Raw genomic sequence first — 18,933 nt, 5'->3', positions numbered from 1 at the left:
CGTGGGGTGTTGACTTGCGGCTGCACAAGTTAAAAAAAAAAATAAATAAAAAAAATAAAGATAAAGATAAAGATGTCCTTTATTAGTCCCACAATGGAGAAATTTGAAGTGTTACAGCAGCAAAGATATAGAATTAAAATATGTATTGATCTTTTTTACTTTGTTTTTGTTTTTCGTGCCTTTTGTGTTGTTTATATGTTCGGTAAATCAATCAATCAATAAATCTAATTTGCGAGTAATCTGTGGCATCATGCGAAAAAATACAGGCCATAAATCTTGCGCTGCAGACATAATAAAACCAGAAAATTACGAATAAACAATATTTACTCACTTAATTTTCCCATGCCCATAAACGTATACGTCCAGCGCGTGAACAAATAAGACTGACACACACATTTATTAAACCCCTGTTAACACATATATGAGCAGTGTAAAACGAAGCACCCCCCCCCCCAAGGAAAAAAAAGTGGAATCTGATACGTCTTAACAGTCATTTTCACACCACAGTGCTTTAATCAAGTCAAAATCCCTGCTGTGTGTTTTAAAAACCGGTAGTCACGTGAGTCCAACGGTCGTTTGCAGTTCCAGCGGTTATCCACCTTAATTCTTGCCCAGCGAGGAAGTGTCCTGTCAGATTTGAATAGTTACATGATCCTTTTTCTCTCTGAGGTCTCCTGTGGCTCTGCTGCGACCCGGAGGAATGGGTCAGAAGTCAAACTTTTCCCACCATGTTTCTGCACCACACAGTCCTCAAATGTTATTGCCAGTGCCTGTAATAAGGGATGAACTGGGACAATTTTACAAGCAGGACAATATGTGACGAGGGCGGATTGAAGATTATATTTGGCAATGACTGAAATTAGTATTATAGGATTTACTCGATTTATATCTGCATCATGTCATATCTAACCATAAAGGTTTCCCCTGCATACTGTTCAGTGGAAGCTTTTAGGCTGAGCACAATTCATTCCAGAATGTTGGTTGATTTTTCAACGAGAATTTAATGTGATTTGAGCTTTTTGCTTCGTTATTAACGGAACAATGAGTGCGTTTAAGTAAGATGTTCAAATTCTTTAAACAAATGTAATGTTGGTTAACCACTGTAAACAATTTTGAAAATGGCAAATTGTTAGCTTTCACACGTGTTAAAAAAACAAACATTTAATCACTCACCAATTAATTTTAAGATTAGGACATTTGGCCAACTTCAATGGTATTGCTTTATACAAAACGGGGATTATGGTATACTCTTTATAGATGATACAGATACAGTACATAACTATCTCTCAAAATGAAGATGAGATTAGGCCGAAAAAAAAATGTCTACCTTCCTCATCCTATATGATGGTCTGTAGAGGTGATGTGTTCAAGCATGGGTGAACTAAAGTAAACGAAAACAAAACTCAGCTAATTATTACTTGAAAATGTAACCAAAACAAAAGTAATGTTGTGAGGTCATAAATGAATCATGACCGCCTGACGCATTTGATGATTTTAAAAAAAAAAATTTTCTCTGTGATTCTCAAACCGTTTTATTTGACCGTTTCTTTTCCCACACAATAAGTCGTTTTCTTTCGACACATCTTCCTTCTTTCCTTCCATTCTCATTGCACCGTGGCCACAAAAACTCTAACAAGTATGCATTTAAACAAGTCAATCGAGTAAAAAGCCAATAAGGCCTTGTTTATTTACAGAGCGCTAAGTGCATTGTTGGCAATATAAAGCTCCTGATTTATGGCAAGGAGATTGCAGCGAGTTCATAAAGTGAGCGCGAAAACTCAATCCCTCCGTTTGCGACCTAACACTCGTTTTCCGTGTACCTCGCTTCTTCCTTTGTGTTTATCTCCCCGTATTAACTTCTGCCGTATGACTTTCTCTTCTCCTCCTTTCAGTCCGTCCTGCCGTCTAACGTTCTCTCTTCTGTCTCATGCTTTGTCCTTCATTCTGACTCCTCGTAGAAATGTCAGGAGATTCCATAACTGTCAAACATTTTGCCTTCTAAATGACTTTTTACAGCCATTTTAATTCAACTTCAGAACGGGTGGGGGTGGGGCTTCATTTGGAAATACGCTCTGCAACAGAAATGGGTCGCAGTAAATTACCCCAGTCCATAAAAATGACCTCAACACTGCAATATTGTTTTAGTTTATGGATGCCACAAGCTTCCTAGCAGCTGGCCGGTTCAATGGCAACACATTTAACAACGTTGCTTCATGCGCCGAAGACAGCAGACAATGAATTGAGAACAACCTATGCAATTCTGTTGATCCGCTTCAAGTAGTCCGGAATCGAAATCACAACAAATACAATAGATAAAGGCAATTTTCCAAACCCATATCGCACATTAGGACACGGCATCAAGCATGCGTTTCCCGAGGTTTCAAATCTGACCTGCACAACGGAGGAATTTTGGACCGTTCCTATTTATAAATCTGTTTGGGCAATATTTTTCATACGTCTGCTGTGAATAGCTCCCTTGAGATCATGTCACAACATTTCAATCAGACTGAGGTCAGGAGCCTGACTGGGCCACTCCTTAAGGTGTTTTTTTTTTTCTGTTGAAGCCAGTCAGTTGTAGATTTAAGTCTGCCCCTTCTGTCCCTGGAGGCACAGAATGGAGAATATACCCGATAGTATGAAGTGAATTGGAGAAGCATAATGCAGTCTTTGTTTTACAGATTGAGCGTTCATGAGTTTACATTGGAGTAAGCTTTGCCCAAAAGCATCATCAAAAACGCTGTTTCACATAACTGGGGTCCCATTCATTTTTTTTTTTTTCCCCCCGAACACATCCAATTGAAAGTCAGTCTTCTCACCTTCGTAGTCCTTCATTACAGGTCTGATCGTATCTCACTCACCCGCTACACTGCTACGCCCCAACACAGCTTCCGTTCCTTTGATTTAAATCGTATTTACCAACCATGCAGGAGAAGAAATTGAAAGCAACCAAAGCTGTCATGAGGCAGCATTCGTCTCATTTATGAACGTTCTGCTATTGGGATGATTCTCAATAAGGTCGGAGCAAGAAATTTTGGGTTTGAATCCCCACTCAGGCTTTCCTGTGAGGAATTTGCATGTTTTCCTTGAGCACATTGCGCTCCTCACACATCCCAAACACTTGTACAGTAGGTTAAGTGAAGACTCTAAAGTTGCCCAGGTTATGGTTCCAAAGTTAAAACTGATGATCACCAATTTTGGGGCTGCATGTACAGAGATGACCAGCCATATTTTTGGCTGGTATATTATTGTTGTTGTCGCCCGTACAGTTTCAAATTAAAATGCCACTCTTAGCATGTGACTATATGTCTTGAAATGAGAATTTCTTATTTTGAATCAATGGGTCAGCGATGCCACAAAGAGCAGAATGATGAAAACAAAGGTGATAATTCAAAAGATGAGCCCATGTAACGAAGGAAAAGATGTGCTGAGATCAATGGGGCGCATTTGCTTTTGAAATGTGATCGGATTGACGTTACCTTGACTCTCCTAGTTAAGAACTTAACTGGTGTGCGAACACAGCAACAGCAACCTGTTTTCCCCTCCGCCTTAGATGATGCAAGACAAGATTGAATAAGTAAAATATACTGATTTATGTACTTGACAAATAAAAAAAAAAAATATTCGTTGGAGCATAAAATGCCAAAATATACCTGTCCATGTGAATATGGCTTGATTTAAAAAAATAAATAAATAAATAAATAAATAAAAATATTTTTATTTATTTATTTATTCATTTTTCATTTATTTATTTTTCATTTATTTATTTTTCATTTATTTATTTATTTTTATTTTATTTTTTTTGCAGTACTGTACTGTACTGTGAGTGGATGAAAGGATGGTTGAAGATAGGACAGCCGAGTGGAGGGCTTCATCCAACTGGGTTGTGCACATTTGAAGAGATGATTTCATTTGCCAAGGGCACCACTAAACCTTGCGAATTGTTCTCAAGCCTCCTCCTGATATTGGCAGGAGTGTTGCATCCTCAGCCGCGGCACACACCGGTACACACCGAATTCATTGAGAACCAATTTTCATTGTCATTTTATGGACACAATGTGCTTTTTATCGGCGTCCAACCCTAACGGCGTATATTGGGCATATGCCTCCCTCAGCTCATTTCTCTCGCCGTCAAATCTTTAAAGAGGGCATTTTCACCGGCCATTTAAACAGGCAACGGGCCGTTTCTAGCCCCTTACTAAGATTAAAATTCCTCTGTCACATCACTGCAGGCAGGTGAGCTCATAACATTAAAATACAATTTGAATGGTTGACCGTGGAGATGTGAGCTTTGCTTCTTTATTCATTTATTTCTTTCTTTTAACAAGTGGGAGATGTTGAAAGTTGTCATTTGAAGGTCTGCAAAAGCCGTTAAGGGCGATTCTTTTGTTCTGACAAGAGCCATCTCTCCAAAGTATTGGGACAGGACTGGACGGTAGATCAGCCTTCTAAGAGTCAACACACTTTTACCCTGATTTGAGTCTCAGCTCTGCAATTTGGGATTTTTGACAAGGTGTGAACAGGGTAAACGATACAAAAGTGGCAGACAAATGTTTTGCTCGGTGAGGCGGAAAATAAACGCAGATGCTCAAGCAATCGACGTGTCAGCAACACGGAGGAATTACAGCCCTCTACGGTTTAGACTGCCTGTCTTTCGAACCCAACAGTTTTTTTGTTTTTTTTTACTTTGAATCTGGGTGCAAAGACGCTTCTAACATTGATACGATCGCACAAATGCAACATACAATCCTATCTATCATTGCCTTCGTTCCATCCCTCCTTCCATCCTATTTTGGTGCGACTGAAGAAAGGGATGTGGTGGCACCAGTATTGGCTGTGAAGCCTGCCCTTTGCAGGTTGGACTGTAATGACCCCAACACCACCACACACATTCATGTACTAGTCTGTGCGTCATGTATTAATATATGCTTGTTTGTTGAGTTTTTATTTTTGTTTTATTTTATTTTTTTCCCCAAATCCAAACTGTGCTCCCCTCACAGGAGCTCAGTATGGGGTTTGTTGTCCCCCCACCCCCCTTTTTCCTCTCTTATGTTTTTCTTTTCATCTGCGTAAATGGGTTGGATTAAAAGGCGACCCGGGAGACTCCTGTTCTGTCTTCGCCTGTTGGTCTTTGTTTTTCTGTGTTTCTCAAACAGGTTGTGTCTGTTACACTTCATTGCACCCTGTGGTGCTATTATGATTTGATTTCTCGAACAGGAATCTGATGGTAACCTGAGAACATAACATCATATACATCTTTTTTGTTTGTTTGTGTGTGTGTGGGGGGGTGGGTGAGTGTGTGTGTGGCGGAGGGGAAGGGGACAGAATATCCTGATTACAATGGCCTCCCCGGTGTTTATCCTCAAAAGCCATGTTTCCCCGAAGCAGTACCTTTCGAGTGCGTTCATTTTAAATTAAATCATGTTTCATTTTTTTATTATGAGTTCATTTTTTAATCACTAATTTGTCAGATATTGGTCAGGTTGGGGTGAGAGAAAATCTCAGCTTGTGCTGCTTATGGATGGATCATTCAGGACTCAATACTTTTCGCCATAATGTCACACTATTTGAAATCCCTCCTACACACCATGCTCGAAGCGTCCTTTACTAGTCCGAAACATCAAATTGAACTAGGCTGTATCTTGAAGGGGATGACGTCAATTTTGAAAGTCGCTCTATCGTAGGTGATGTGGCATGACTCTTTCTTAGAGCATTCCGAAGCTCCAAAATGTCATTGCCCAACAAGCGACATATCGCAATCATTTTTGATTTTCAGACGAGATCAAAAAAGACCCCTCCACTTACTTTAATTTTAATTGCGCCACTCTTGCACCTGTTTGCACTTGCTACCTTTTAGATGTGCCATTCAAAGACACAAAATCAGCCATCGCAATCTAGCCGCATCTCAGATTTGATTAATCATATTGCACATGTTAACATATTCAATCTGCATCTATTCCTCCCAGATTGCGCAAAATGTACTCCGAGGTAATTTTGTGTGTTTGGCAGACACGATCCTAATTGCTCCAGGTTAATAGTTGAGCTCCCGCTTCTCTTTGAGTGAGCAATCAACTTTGCGCCAATTTTTGTTCATGTAAACCTGTAGTAAATGAGGCCCATGGCGTTAAGCTGTCATTTTGGAACGTGGCTGGCGTTTTTGGCCACAGCACTGACCTGATGCTGATTCTGGCATCAAGGCAGATTAGAGGAAAGAAGTGGAACAGCCCTGTCTGCAAATACATCCCGTCTTTCATCATGGCACTGGCCATGGTATCATGGACACCAAAGACAACATTTTGTTTTAAATCCGATTACAAATTCTGCTTTGTAAACTAAACTTCACTTTTTCCCCCTTTGATTCAACTATCACAGAGCCCAGTTACCTGTGAATACATAATTGAAGTTCATTGGACCTCGTGCCATCTACGGGAAGAGCCGTTCATTGACCTCCATGTTAAGCCCACTGCGCAGCACGCGACGAGTTTGAACGTCACTGAACTGCTCATCCTTCTTGCGTAGTGTGTACAGTATGTGACTCTGCAACTAATTTTAATGAAAACTTTTTTGAGGTGTGATTCCAAATTTCCAATCCCGAGTGAAGCACAGAGGTCTGAACTTTCACGGTGAATTACGCTGCTCCTGAGCAATAGCTAGCTCACCATTTATTGTTTATTTATTTAATTGTTTTAAATATGTATATATTGTTTAAGTAATGAAAAAAATACTTAACTATATTTCGGATTTCATTGACATTTAGGGATTAAACGATGGAGGGATATAGCTAATATACATACACGTTTGCACCAATTAATAAAAATAAGTTTCCTGTGGGTTGAAATAACTGTTTCAGAATTTTGAGATGACAGTTAATGATAACTAACTTGGACACAACAATATAAGGTAATCAAAAAAAAAAAAAAAAAAAAAACTCTAGCTCTACACTACTGCTAATTTCAATCACAGTAAACGGAGTCTGTTTAATACTTCCAAAAACAAAGAATAACTATTCATCCAATGGCATCCTTTTGAATGCACCTCTTGGATTGGATTTCATTAGATGGGGCCATTATATTATATAGTTATGTTTTTCCGGCCGCTGTTTTTTTTTAGGAACTGCAATCATTGAGTGAATGCAAAACAAAACAAAAATGACGCATGACTTTGAAATACTTTTGGTGAAGAAAACCGTGGCAAGCCAAACGTGAGGCATCAAAAAGAATGAATTTCAGTAGACAACACAAAACACTAATAAGGTTATCTGCACAGCAGGGAAGTCGCAGAGGAGTTCAGAGGGCCTGATTAGAGAATAAGCAACATCAGCGCACTAAACAACATGGTTACAAAAAAAAAAATGGCACAAATGTTGTACCCGTTGGGTCCAAACACAGAACTCAAGCTGCTTTGCCTAATCTTTAGCATAAGATGCTTTTTTTCTCTCCATTAACAACATCCACTGTCTAAATTAATAAAATATATGCATTTACAAAATATTCACAATAACTTTTTGAAAATTAGTATTTATGTGCAACATGAAAATGTCATTTTAATTTTTAAAGCAACCTTGCAACTAACACTTCCACACCCTTAGTTTATCACCTGGAGTGTACAAATGTGCAAGCAGACCACGGCAGGGTCATGAAAGAAATTGTTTGCTCCTTTTTGTCACCGTGTTTCCGATCTGAATTGTGTTTTCCATACTGGTCCTTCATGTCAAATCAAATATTTACTGTCAAAATGACTTGCTGATAGTGATCACAATGAGTTACAAGTTAGGAAATCGGGGTACATTGGTGTCATATGACAAGAATTATAATGTAAACCGAAGACCCGCTGTATTCTCTGATTTTGTCCTGGACATGTCTTATTAAATTATATTTAATAATAATAATAATAGAAACGATGCACAAAAGAGGCATTTATACTTCAAAGTTGGTATTGATGTGTTTTATTTGAGTATTACACCATTATGCAAACAGGTAGTTGCATTACCATATATTTTTGACTACAATTACAATTTTTTTTTCAGAGTTTTGCTGGTCCTGCAATTTATACTCGGGTGCAGTATGCATATATGAAATTACCCAAAATCCCCGGTGCCAAGGGTGTGTTTGGAAATTCACTCTGACACCCGATCCCATCGCATTAATTTCCAAACGCAGCCGTCATTGTTTCGACGGCAACAAATCACTTCCCATTGGATTTGAAACCGCTGCTTCTAAATGCGGGAAAGGTTTTTTTGCTTAAAATGGCGTTGCTTTAACTAGAACTCTGTGTCACATAGTGGCCAAATGCTGAACCCTGGTTGGTTATATGTGCCTATATGTTGTCATAAATAATAGTAAATAGTAAATCAATGTTGTGGCAAAAGCCACATGCTTAGTCCGAGAAATATGGTATTTTCTAATGTTGACAAATTATAAACTGGTACTAAATCATTTGTAAAGTAAGAGGTAGCAGCGAGCGGCAGGTGAACGTGCATCCTTGGCCTTGCGGCTTACACCACAACAAATGCATGCTTTAAATAGACACACCGTGTCCTTTCAGGTGGCATTCTCATGCTGTAAATTGGGATGGCAAGGCTGTGATTGGATCAGCAGAACGTTAAAGAAAGGCGTGGCAGAACGGATCAATACAAAGACATCGTGAAATTGGGGCTCGGAGAAAGATTTCTTGAGGGGGAAAAAAAATGAGATGAGGTGTGGAGAGAAGCGAGATATTGTGCAGTGTGCATCGAGCGAAACATTATCAATGAGTCACAAGCTTTGTGAACATAAACCAAGTAAATTTTGTCAAACCTTTTTCTTCTGATTTAATTAGCCCCCGAGACATATTTCAGTGATTAGCATTCAAAAACGAGACAATGCCCACTAAAATGTCAGTTTTGAATTAAGGAAAAGTAAATATACCAGAGCAATTTCTATTCGATAAACATTCAAAGAGTCGATGATGCTGTGAGCGAGGGTGGATTTTATGTGTAGCATAAGACTGTTGTGTACGTAGAGACATTCGTTGAAGCAGATGTGTCGGACAGCTGGATGCTTATTTGAAATCTGGAAAGCTCAGAATAAATTTCTCTGCGATGCAAAACTGTCTGAAAAACCTTGGGAATTCTTTATAGTAACATTCTTCTTGCAGCTGAATGCATCTTATAACCAAATAATACAATTCTTGTTTGATGTCGAGTCGTAAGATTTTTTTAATTTTTTTGTGAGGGGGGGGCATTTGACTCTTTAAATAAATGGAAATCTGTTGAATTCAAAAGAAATGTGCAGTGCAGATATATTTTTTAGTAGACTATGCGTTTTAAAAAATCCTGAGCCAGATGATTTTATTTTGTGCAACCACACACAAAATTATGTAGTGTATGATGAAAAAAAAAAAAAAAACAAAGCCAAATGGATGACAAAAAGATCACTTTTATTGTTTTCTGCTTTGAGACACCAACTAAAAACAAGACTAAAGCCAAAACTTTTTTTTTCTTTTTTTTTTTTGCCTTGATGCCATTTTCCTCCATTCTGTCCACCGACGCAATTCACATTGATTGTTGTAAACTCACATTTTGGTCAGTAATCAGCACACAGCCGTCACGCATCATACTTGGCTGCATCCAAAGTCGCCTTACTTTATAAAGTCAAACTTGTTTTTCTCTATCCCTGACACACTTTTTAGTTCTGCTCGCCACACATTTCCATGCCAACTACTTGATTGTCCCCAGCTCGCCCTGACATGTTGTAGAATCGACTAGCAAATTGTGGGTAGAAATCTGAGGTGGAATGTCATAGTTGAGCGTTTGCGGTTCCTTTCTATTTAAATTCAAACAGGACTATTTTCTAACAACATGGAGACAAAATTTGGTATATAAGATATAGATTTTGAAAATACTTGTTCCATTTTCAAACCAATTCGGATGAGTGTGCTTTGTGTATTTATTTACATTAGTAACATTTGTTTAAGGGACTCCCTTGATGTGATTTTCTTAGGCTATAAACTGCATCTGGTACACAAGTCTTACCAGAAGAGACTAATAAATGTCAAAGGTTCTGCAGAAATCAAAAAGTCAGCAGGCTTAACATTTGAAGGTGTTTTATGCTTTGAAAGAAAAAAGGACTCTTTGTGACATTTTTAGAAACTCCCGTTGGGCTTCCTCAAAAAGGTCTAGAGACTCCGCGGAGAATAAATCCCAGTGCTGTTAGAAATTCTTCGTCTGTGTGGACAAGTCAGCAGGACAATCCCTTTACACTCCGGTACTCGGCTGCCCACATGCAATATCTGCGTTTAATTGGTGGTGAGAAAAGAAATAACCCCTCGGAGACAGAAGGAAGGCTAAAAAACAAAGCTGTAAGACGTGTATTTTTCTTTGTCAAACTAAAAATGCACCTCAGTGAGACCACCCGCTGCAGTTTTCGCTGTTGGAATCATTTAATTAATCGTGTTTTGGCACATTCGCAACACTTAGCCTGCCAAGTAAATTAACTTCTGTTTTCACATACGGCTTGTAATTAATAAAAGCTAATATGGGATATTTAATCATGCCAACATTTATTTTGGGGGTTCATTTTTGAGCCTGCTAATTGATGTCATTGTGATATGTTGAGAGGTGTACAATAACACAGTTACCCTGCCCCCCCCCCCTTTTTTTTTTTCTTGGTTTTTTAACAATTACAAATCATTTCAAATTTGAACTTTGCTGAACTCAAGCAGCCAATGAGTCACATACGCTTATGGGGACATAGGACTGTCTTGACCTAGGAATAACACACTCCCCCTCCCATGTTCCTCACAGTCTGTTAGTCTTATTGCCCATTTTTTTTACCTTGTCTCCTCCCGACATATCAAGTTATTTCCATTTAGGGAAGTCAATTTTCCTGTTTTTATTTATAACCACTGTGGCGATTGCACAACAGAAACAATACAACAACAATAACAAAGAAAAAAAAAGCAAAGAGGGAAAGAACAAATTCAAGATCCCTAGACAGAAAAGGATAGCATGAGGTGTGAGAATCCAATGTCGTCCAGGACAGGAAGGAACAATGAGTGATGGAGGAAAGGATGGCAATGAAGTATGGAGTTGGAATTAATGCACAGAGGAGGAGATAGGAAGAAATGTGGGAAGGAGCAGGCCCTCGATGACCACAGTCAAACTTGAACACCATCAATCTGCCCCGAACTTCACCCTGAGGAGCAACACATCACATATGAAGACAAAGGAGTGGGAAAATAGAGGCCGGGAGTTAGAAAAGGAATGGAGGAGGTTGGGTGCGGTAACACACAAATGCTACGATAGATGTGAAAAATGCCATTACTCATGGATGTTGGATGCACTAAAAAACACTTTGTACGTGAAATATCAACGTGTAGAATGTCAAACTGACCAAATGCATTTTAAATAATGAAAAACTCAACCTTTTCTTGCAAATGACAAGATTATATAGCAACCAGTCTGCGGCTAGCGGTGTAGCGGCTAGTGCTAGCAGCTAGCCATAGCAGTCGAAAACTTCACTCAATGCTCATCTTTGTCAAGCAGAAGAAACAGATGGGACTCAGGTGAATGAAACGGACGGTTCAAAATCAGTCATTTCGAAAACGTACTTGAAACCGAATCTGTCAATCAACGACACCCAGCAGGAAGTCAAACAAAGAAAAGAGGATGTAGACAAGTTATGATCATAACCAAAATCAAATTGGACCCTCCCCAAAAAGCCAAAGTAAAATGTAAACACAATACACTTAATCCGGTGAAATGAGACCGGTCTGCATTTCAGTCATATTTTTCACAAAAATCCACACAACTGCCTGACCTTTAAAGCATTTGAGGCTTGACTTTTCATTCTAGTTTCATCGAGAAATGTTTTTAGTATAGACATTCATCTTTATATGACCTATTACTTTTGTAGGTGGAAGAACAAAAAGGTATTTATGGGTGCTGGGCAAATAAGACGTTTGGGGGCCATTGGCCGTAAGCCTTATAAATACTAAAAATAGATTCAAAGACCAGAAATCGTTTTCCTTTGTGGAGAGTCAGATTTGTAGCAGGACATCAGTCACCATCTTTGGGGAGGATGTATATTAACACAGGTATTATTTTTTTTACAACGAGACTCCGGAGAGGTGAAGAGAGGTTCTTCAAATTAAAAGTAACTGAGGTGATAGATACCCAGATATAGAATGTTTGTATTTCATGTCTCTGTACTGTGACACCACATTTCCAAAATGTTCATCAGCGTGCAAGACAGCCTCTTTCCCTCCAAACTTTCAATTTTAATAAAATGAGAAAATGAAGCACTTTAAGCATTTTACACGGTTGCCAAATTCACACTGGGAGTCGCCATGGAAGGTGACAAACCAGCGCTTTCAAATCTACTGAGTTGGCATTACAACAAAGTAGGATGTGCCGTTGTTTACTAAAAAGCATTTTCACCCTGAATTTTTTTCATCACTACCATTTTGTTGTCTAATCTCATCAAAAGCGTCATTTTACAGTATGAACAGTTGATTCAAGCATAATGGGCTTGTTGCTTCGGGTATTTCAATTTATCCTGAAGGTGGCTGAAATGTCTTATCATTTGACTTCATTTGTGCTTAAAACTCAAAACAGACTCCGCACATCTCAATGCACTGCAACAGTCTTCAAAACACAAAGTCTTCCATTTTTAGCAAGCCGTCCAGGTCCTGAGGAGCAAATCAACCCCAGAACATCAATCCGCATCCCCCAGGCTTCATTTTTGGAACAATCTTATTCAGTTCTTGATCCAATGTAGTTTTTTTATTAAAAAACAAACGTAAGAGGCTACACAAACATCCCAAAAATTCAAATTTTGGCTAATCATGTCGCCGAATATTTCTCCAAAGCTCCAGGAGATCATTAAGATGTTTGCCGGTAAATGTGAGACATGTCTGTGTTATTTTGGGTTTTTCACCTTGGAACTTTCCCATGGATACCATTTGTGTCTTTCTCTTGGCTCAACATTGACGGATATCTCAGGCCTGTAGTTGTTGAATGTCTTTCTGGGTGCTTTTGTGACCTCCTCGATCAGTCGTTATTGCACTCTTGGAGGAATTTTAATTGGCCTTTTAGTTGGCCAACCACTCCTGGGGAGGTTCAGCGCTATCTCGAGTTTTCTCCGTTTGTGGATAATGGATCTGGTTTGCTCGAGTCTCAAAGCCTTGGAAATAATGTTGACTACATAAAAGACAATATTTTTCATAGAAAACAGATGGGTGAATGTTGGATTGCTATACACCGTCTGTTTAATTAAATCATTTTGTTTGGTTAGGTAATATGAGTTCAGATAAGAAAAAAAAAAGTACAAAACTGTTCCTTGTTAATGTTTTAGAGATGGATCATAAAAGCGGCATGACTCTTGAAACTCACACCATTTAATGAGCTTTCCCTCCCAGTAATCAAACAGAATTTACAATTGTTAACATCTTTCATCAGCGACACCGAAATAAAACTCAGAAAGTACATTAAAGGTCTCGAAATAGATTCAGTCACTAAAAAAAAGGACATTGTGGCTTCTTCCGAGTCCTGTAGAAAAGAATGTATTTCAATGACGCCAGGTCGTAAAAGTGGGCGAACATCAGTTTTACATCTAAATCATTCCTGATTTACGATGGCTCCCCTCGCCGTGGGATTCTGCAGCTGTGAGTCATTTTCTGTTAAGTGTGTGTCTGTGCGTGCCTTCATACGTGATCATGCGATATGAAGTCACGGTGGAACAAGGCTTTAAGCACGTGAATAGAGCTGAGGGTGTACAACAAGTTGTTTAGCTAGGAATCTCTCATTGCCGAGCCCGTTCTCACACAAGTGTGTGTGCGTGTGCGTTTGTGTGTGTGGAGAGAGGGGGGGGTGCTTTACCGGTGGTTGCACATTGCAGCGTACAAGGGCAAATTCAGTATGCATCGATAAATCAAAAAGAATTTCTTTTGGAGTGCTGATAGTTAAGTGGCCTGTGCGATGCACCTTGATTGGACTGCATTCACTGGAAAAGTCCTTCTCAAACACGAAGCGAATGGGAATCAACGGTCCTTTTCAAGAAAGCTTTTCGCACTTGAAATGAAAGACATATAGGAGGCGTGAAAAGCAACAGCATTGTTAAAAAAAAAGTGTTTTTTTTGGTAATGGGGGGTTATAAAACCGTAATATAAGTTGGAAGAACTTTAAAATATGAATTATTGACATTTTTGCAAAAGATGTTAGTTAGCACAACAATGCAAGCTACTTGTTTGCCTCGAAACAATTTGCTGAGTATTTTTTACTGTTATGTCGGGGGGCTACACAAAGGACTGTCAATACCTTTTTTCTATGTTGTGAAATGTGAAAAATACAATTTTCACAATAGCAAATCTGAACTGCCGCGCTCACAATTTCATCAAAGTTTTATGACCTTGAAACGTTTTTGTTCATCAGTGAGGCTATTACCTTTGATTTCAACAGTAAATGGAAAACATTTGGATGACGTTCAATTGCAATAACTCATTTATTTTCTATCTTCTCGCGTCTTTACTTTTATTCATTAATTTTGAGATTTGTGGTTTTCAAGTCTGATACACATGCAGTGTCTACAGGCAACACACATTAGTAGAATATAAATGTTCAGTACTTTTGACTTTTTTGAATAAACAATTTAATAGCACACAAATGAGCCATAAACGCGCCTGCTCGTCACGTGTTCCGATACTTCTGTTTCGAAATGGGTAGGCTCAAACAGAAAAAATGCAACCTTGTACATAAGTGGAAATACAAGCTGAACTGTTATGATGTCTTGTTTCATGTTCATATTTTACCAAATGTTGTCAGCCTACAGCGGAAAATGCCGAAATTGGCCTCCCTGTTCCCCAGTTTTGAGAGGGGGAGTGTATCTTGACAAAATGTATGAACTTTAAATCTCATGTTCGGCTCGTCACAATGGACAGCAAGGCTAAAAACAATGTTTAATGTCAACAAAGCATTGCATCGATATTCATCCCAAATGATCTGACCTGTCCTGGCCCCCGGCGCTCACGTTGTAAATCATTTACTCAAAACTGGATGCTCACTTGCCAAGATTGTCAACACTTGGTTGAGATTAAGTAACTAAAGTCTACACACCCCAAAAAAAAAAAAATGACTTCAGCCTTGTCTGCTTATTTCTTAGCTAATAGTTTCACTTTTAAATTCCTTTCCCACGGACAAAAAAAAAATTGTTTACTCTGACAAAACAATGTATTCTATAACTGGTATACTATGCTTGGATTTGTTGTGAATCCTTTGAATGTTTTTTTTTTTTTTCTAACAAGCTTCAGACGACAGCCAGTTGATGCTCGTGCTGTATCTCTGCCTACGGCTTCTCTGACATGCAGCCATGATCGGACCTCATCTCTGGCTGTGACATTGACTGTGCTCGTTTTGTGCTCCAAAGCATAGCGCAACAATCTTCTTTTCAGATGAGATTTTTGTCACGGGTTGCGATGTAAGCTCTGTAGCCTCTAAATAAGGGACACAATATTTGGTTCTTGGTGATAAAGATGGAGACTATATAATTGGACCATGTGGAACTCATGACATGTTAATTGATCCGTGTAAGCTTTTCCTTTAAGTCGCTGGACAATTCTGGCCTCTTTATTCACACATTTTTGGATTAAATGAACATTATGAATGAAGTTGCACATCTGAATCAATGGTGGACTATTGAGAAGTGGCCACTTGTTTGTGACGTGTCCATTACGTTCCAGTTCAATGTCAGCCTAATTTGTTGGCCATTTTGACAAGTCATTATGATTGGCTCATTACCAAAATCAGTTTTTATATTTTTTTTTATTTATTTATTTATTTTTTTATTTTATTTTTTTTTTGCAAAGCAGACATGCTAGTTTCATACTGTCCAAATGCCAATTTGACAATATCAATTCAAAGACGCAATGATAGAAAAAAAACTGAAAAACATCACTGAGACTAAGACCGTATGGAATTATTTAATTTCATTTTATTTTTTTTTTAGAAAATGTAAACACTTCCTAAAGAAACAATGCAGTGTCCTTTTTAAAATTGTAAGTGAATCGTTTAAAACAAACCCACACTTCACACTCACACAGCTCATTTGAGTAGTCCCTCAAGGCCGTGCATTTTCAATTTACTGCTCTACCTGCAGATCGACGGGAATTATTATGCATTGCGTTAGCCTTTCCATCTTTCAACCATTTAACAGAGTCTGTAACAAAAAGGGGGCAATGCTCTGTTGAGGTGCAACCTCCGCAACTGAAATGGACTGTTTGAACGCTAATCGTGTCATGTGGTGTCCTGTCCACTCAAGTGCTCACCTAGATGATAGCGGTCAGGAATAAACTTCAGTGAGGAACCATTTTCCATCTTAAAATCAGCACATTTTAATCAGAGAGGAACCTTTCCTCTTTACTTACTAAGACATCAAAAAGACTCTCTAGACTCAATGTTGATCATCACCCGATCATCAGGTCCAGAAATAGCCTTGTGTCCATATCCACTTTACAAAATGCAGACGTCTACAGTAAGTAACTACAGGAAACAAACTTTGTATTTCAGTCGGATACAAGTATTTCCACATTCTCTAATAATGGATTGATGGTGGCAGTGAGTTTGTGTGAGTGTGAAGGTGAGAGGAGGAGGAAAACATTTCCTGTTCTTTACTGTCCACAGACTGGCGGTAATAAACAAGACTGGAGACGAAGATTGTGTCTGTGTGAAACTGGCATCTGGCATCCGGCAGAAGGACATAAAAGAGGCGCACCAAAGGGACGTGTAATCCCACTCTCTCACACAAACGGACACAAGCATGTGCATGATGAACAAGCGTTGAGGTGAGACCTGACTACTACTAGTTGACTATAATAAACCGTAATGGCTGCATTTCACGCCATTTATATGTTCTAGTAACTGTGTTTCCAGGTCATGCCTGTTCAATCAACTCCACGACCTTAGCTCTTAATCTGGGTGATCTGATTTTTAAATTTTGTTTTTCCAGAGATATTTTCCCTTTCCCAGTTTACATTTCACTTAGTGATATAAACCTTAAAGGATGATCAGTCCCTAACAGCAATTTTATTATATCTCCCAAATACTTAAAAAGGTTATTAATCTCCCATGTATATTTTTCATAAAAAATGGTTTGCTCCACCCAAAATAACAAAACAAAAAGGAAAAAAATGATAAGAACAATACTGATTATAAAATGTGAAGAAAAAAAATCATCAGCCAATACTCCAATTTGCATGTGCTGCAACCTTATGTATTCGGAGGTCCACAACACTTTTTTTTCCTGCCCATCCCTGGTTTAAACAGTCCATCTTAACCTTTAAACTGTACCTGTTTTTTGTCTTTTAACAGCATTTCCAATTTCAATCCAATGTAAGTGTGATTTAAAAGCACAACAATGCATCTCATTGATGAGCTTGTTTTAGAAAAGGCCTACAGGCGCCATGTCCGTGATCCCTGCCCTCTACCTGAAGTGTTTGATCCCATTTACTTTTAATGAACTTGTTGTCTGGACAAAGTCTTGAATTAGGTGCTTTAAAAAGCAAATTGGCGTCAAAACTTTTAATTACGTGGTCCCGTTCCTGGCCTGTTTAAGGTTTCGAAGTCCAACAGATAGAGACACAGAAGGTTGGCCGCAGACGCGCACTAAGGTGCACACTCACCTTATTACTCAAATGGATGGATCCTGACAGGCATATCTTTGTCCTCTCAACTCCCCAGAAACTCGCGGGTCTGCTCAAACTATCAGCTCGCAGTGGTTGTTAATTAGCCACCTTTGCGGAATTCACTTATAATCTCGGTGTTTTGCCGGTGGGGTTGGACCTCCACTGTCATGATTTCTGTGTGTCTGAATTCATATGTGACAAACACATATGGACAAAGTTCATGTAGTAGTATTTGAATTTTTTTTTTTTTTGTTTGTTTGTTTGTTTTTTGTTTATGTTGCCAATCATAGTTTTTTTTTTTTTCTAATTCAAATCACATTCACATTAGAGGTCACATTTGTTTTTGTAATGTGAAGGCGTACATCCAAAGCATTTAACAACAAATCCAGAATGTCGGCGAACAAATATTACCCTTGATTACCTGATTATCTTTACCACTTCAGTTGTTTTATTTATTCATTTATTTATTTTTTGTCATATTTATTCCATAAATCACACGCAGTTCACATGCATCTTAACAAAAAAAAAAGTCACTTATATCTTTCAGTCAAAATGCTCCAAGCAAAAAAAATGATGGTACACTTACCATATTGTTTTCCATCTATAAACCGCAAAAGGCTATAAGCCGCAGTTTTTTTATGTTGAAAAAAAAATTGTTGTTTACTGCCTGTGCAGAACGATTTTGTACTGTGAATGTACATAAACAGATTCTTAAAACACTGCAACAACTTTGCTAATCAAAACAGAACAAACCCGAGAGAAAAAAAAAAAAGAGATTTATTTTGCATATTTTCTATAGAGCGCCATGACTGGTGAAAGAAAAATCCACTGAAAAGCCGCACCGTTGCATTAGCCGCTTGGTTCAAAATCTAGGAAAAAATACGGTAATAGTTTTCGGGCAACTTTGTGGCCCAGTCCAGTGCCTGAAGGTTCTGCCCGTTGTCTAAGTGCCTTTGGAGCAAGACGGTTTCTCCCAGTAGGCCTGCCAGTGCCTTCCATGACAGCTCCCGCTCATTGGTGTATGCATATGTGTGAATGCGTGAATGTGAGCCTCTGTAAAACACTTTGGGCATTGTGACGAAGTAGATAAAATTATAGAGCGCAATCAAAATGTTACTTTCTGAGGGGAAAAAAAAGACAGGAATTGCAACATTCACTCACCTCATTAAGACGGTCAACACATTGATCACATTTTCCCCTCATAAACCAAGCCTTACACTTGTCATTCTGTATGCCGTGCACATACGGCAAATGCAGCAGACATTTGTTATTTAAATTTGC

The 18,933-nt window shown here is 38.6% G+C and overlaps 1 protein-coding gene across 1 annotated transcript in view; it reads left to right on the top strand.

The window, feature by feature from the left end:
• Positions 1-18,933, top strand: part of LOC148319415 (uncharacterized) — a 113,521-nt gene that overhangs the window by 58,054 nt on the left and 36,534 nt on the right. The window contains exon 6 of the mRNA XM_088280669.1: positions 16,652-16,812. The gene's annotated coding sequence lies outside the window, so the exon portion shown is untranslated. The remainder of the gene's footprint in view (positions 1-16,651; positions 16,813-18,933) is intronic.

This window comes from Idiotropiscis lumnitzeri, chromosome 18 (genome assembly GCF_059441095.1).
Source record: "Idiotropiscis lumnitzeri isolate Australia: NSW breed Sydney's pygmy pipehorse chromosome 18, RoL_Ilum_1.0, whole genome shotgun sequence".
Classification (NCBI taxonomy): domain Eukaryota; kingdom Metazoa; phylum Chordata; class Actinopteri; order Syngnathiformes; family Syngnathidae; genus Idiotropiscis; species Idiotropiscis lumnitzeri.
The sequence above is the reverse complement of the archived record's forward strand: the minus strand, read 5'-3'. Positions and strand labels throughout refer to the sequence as shown.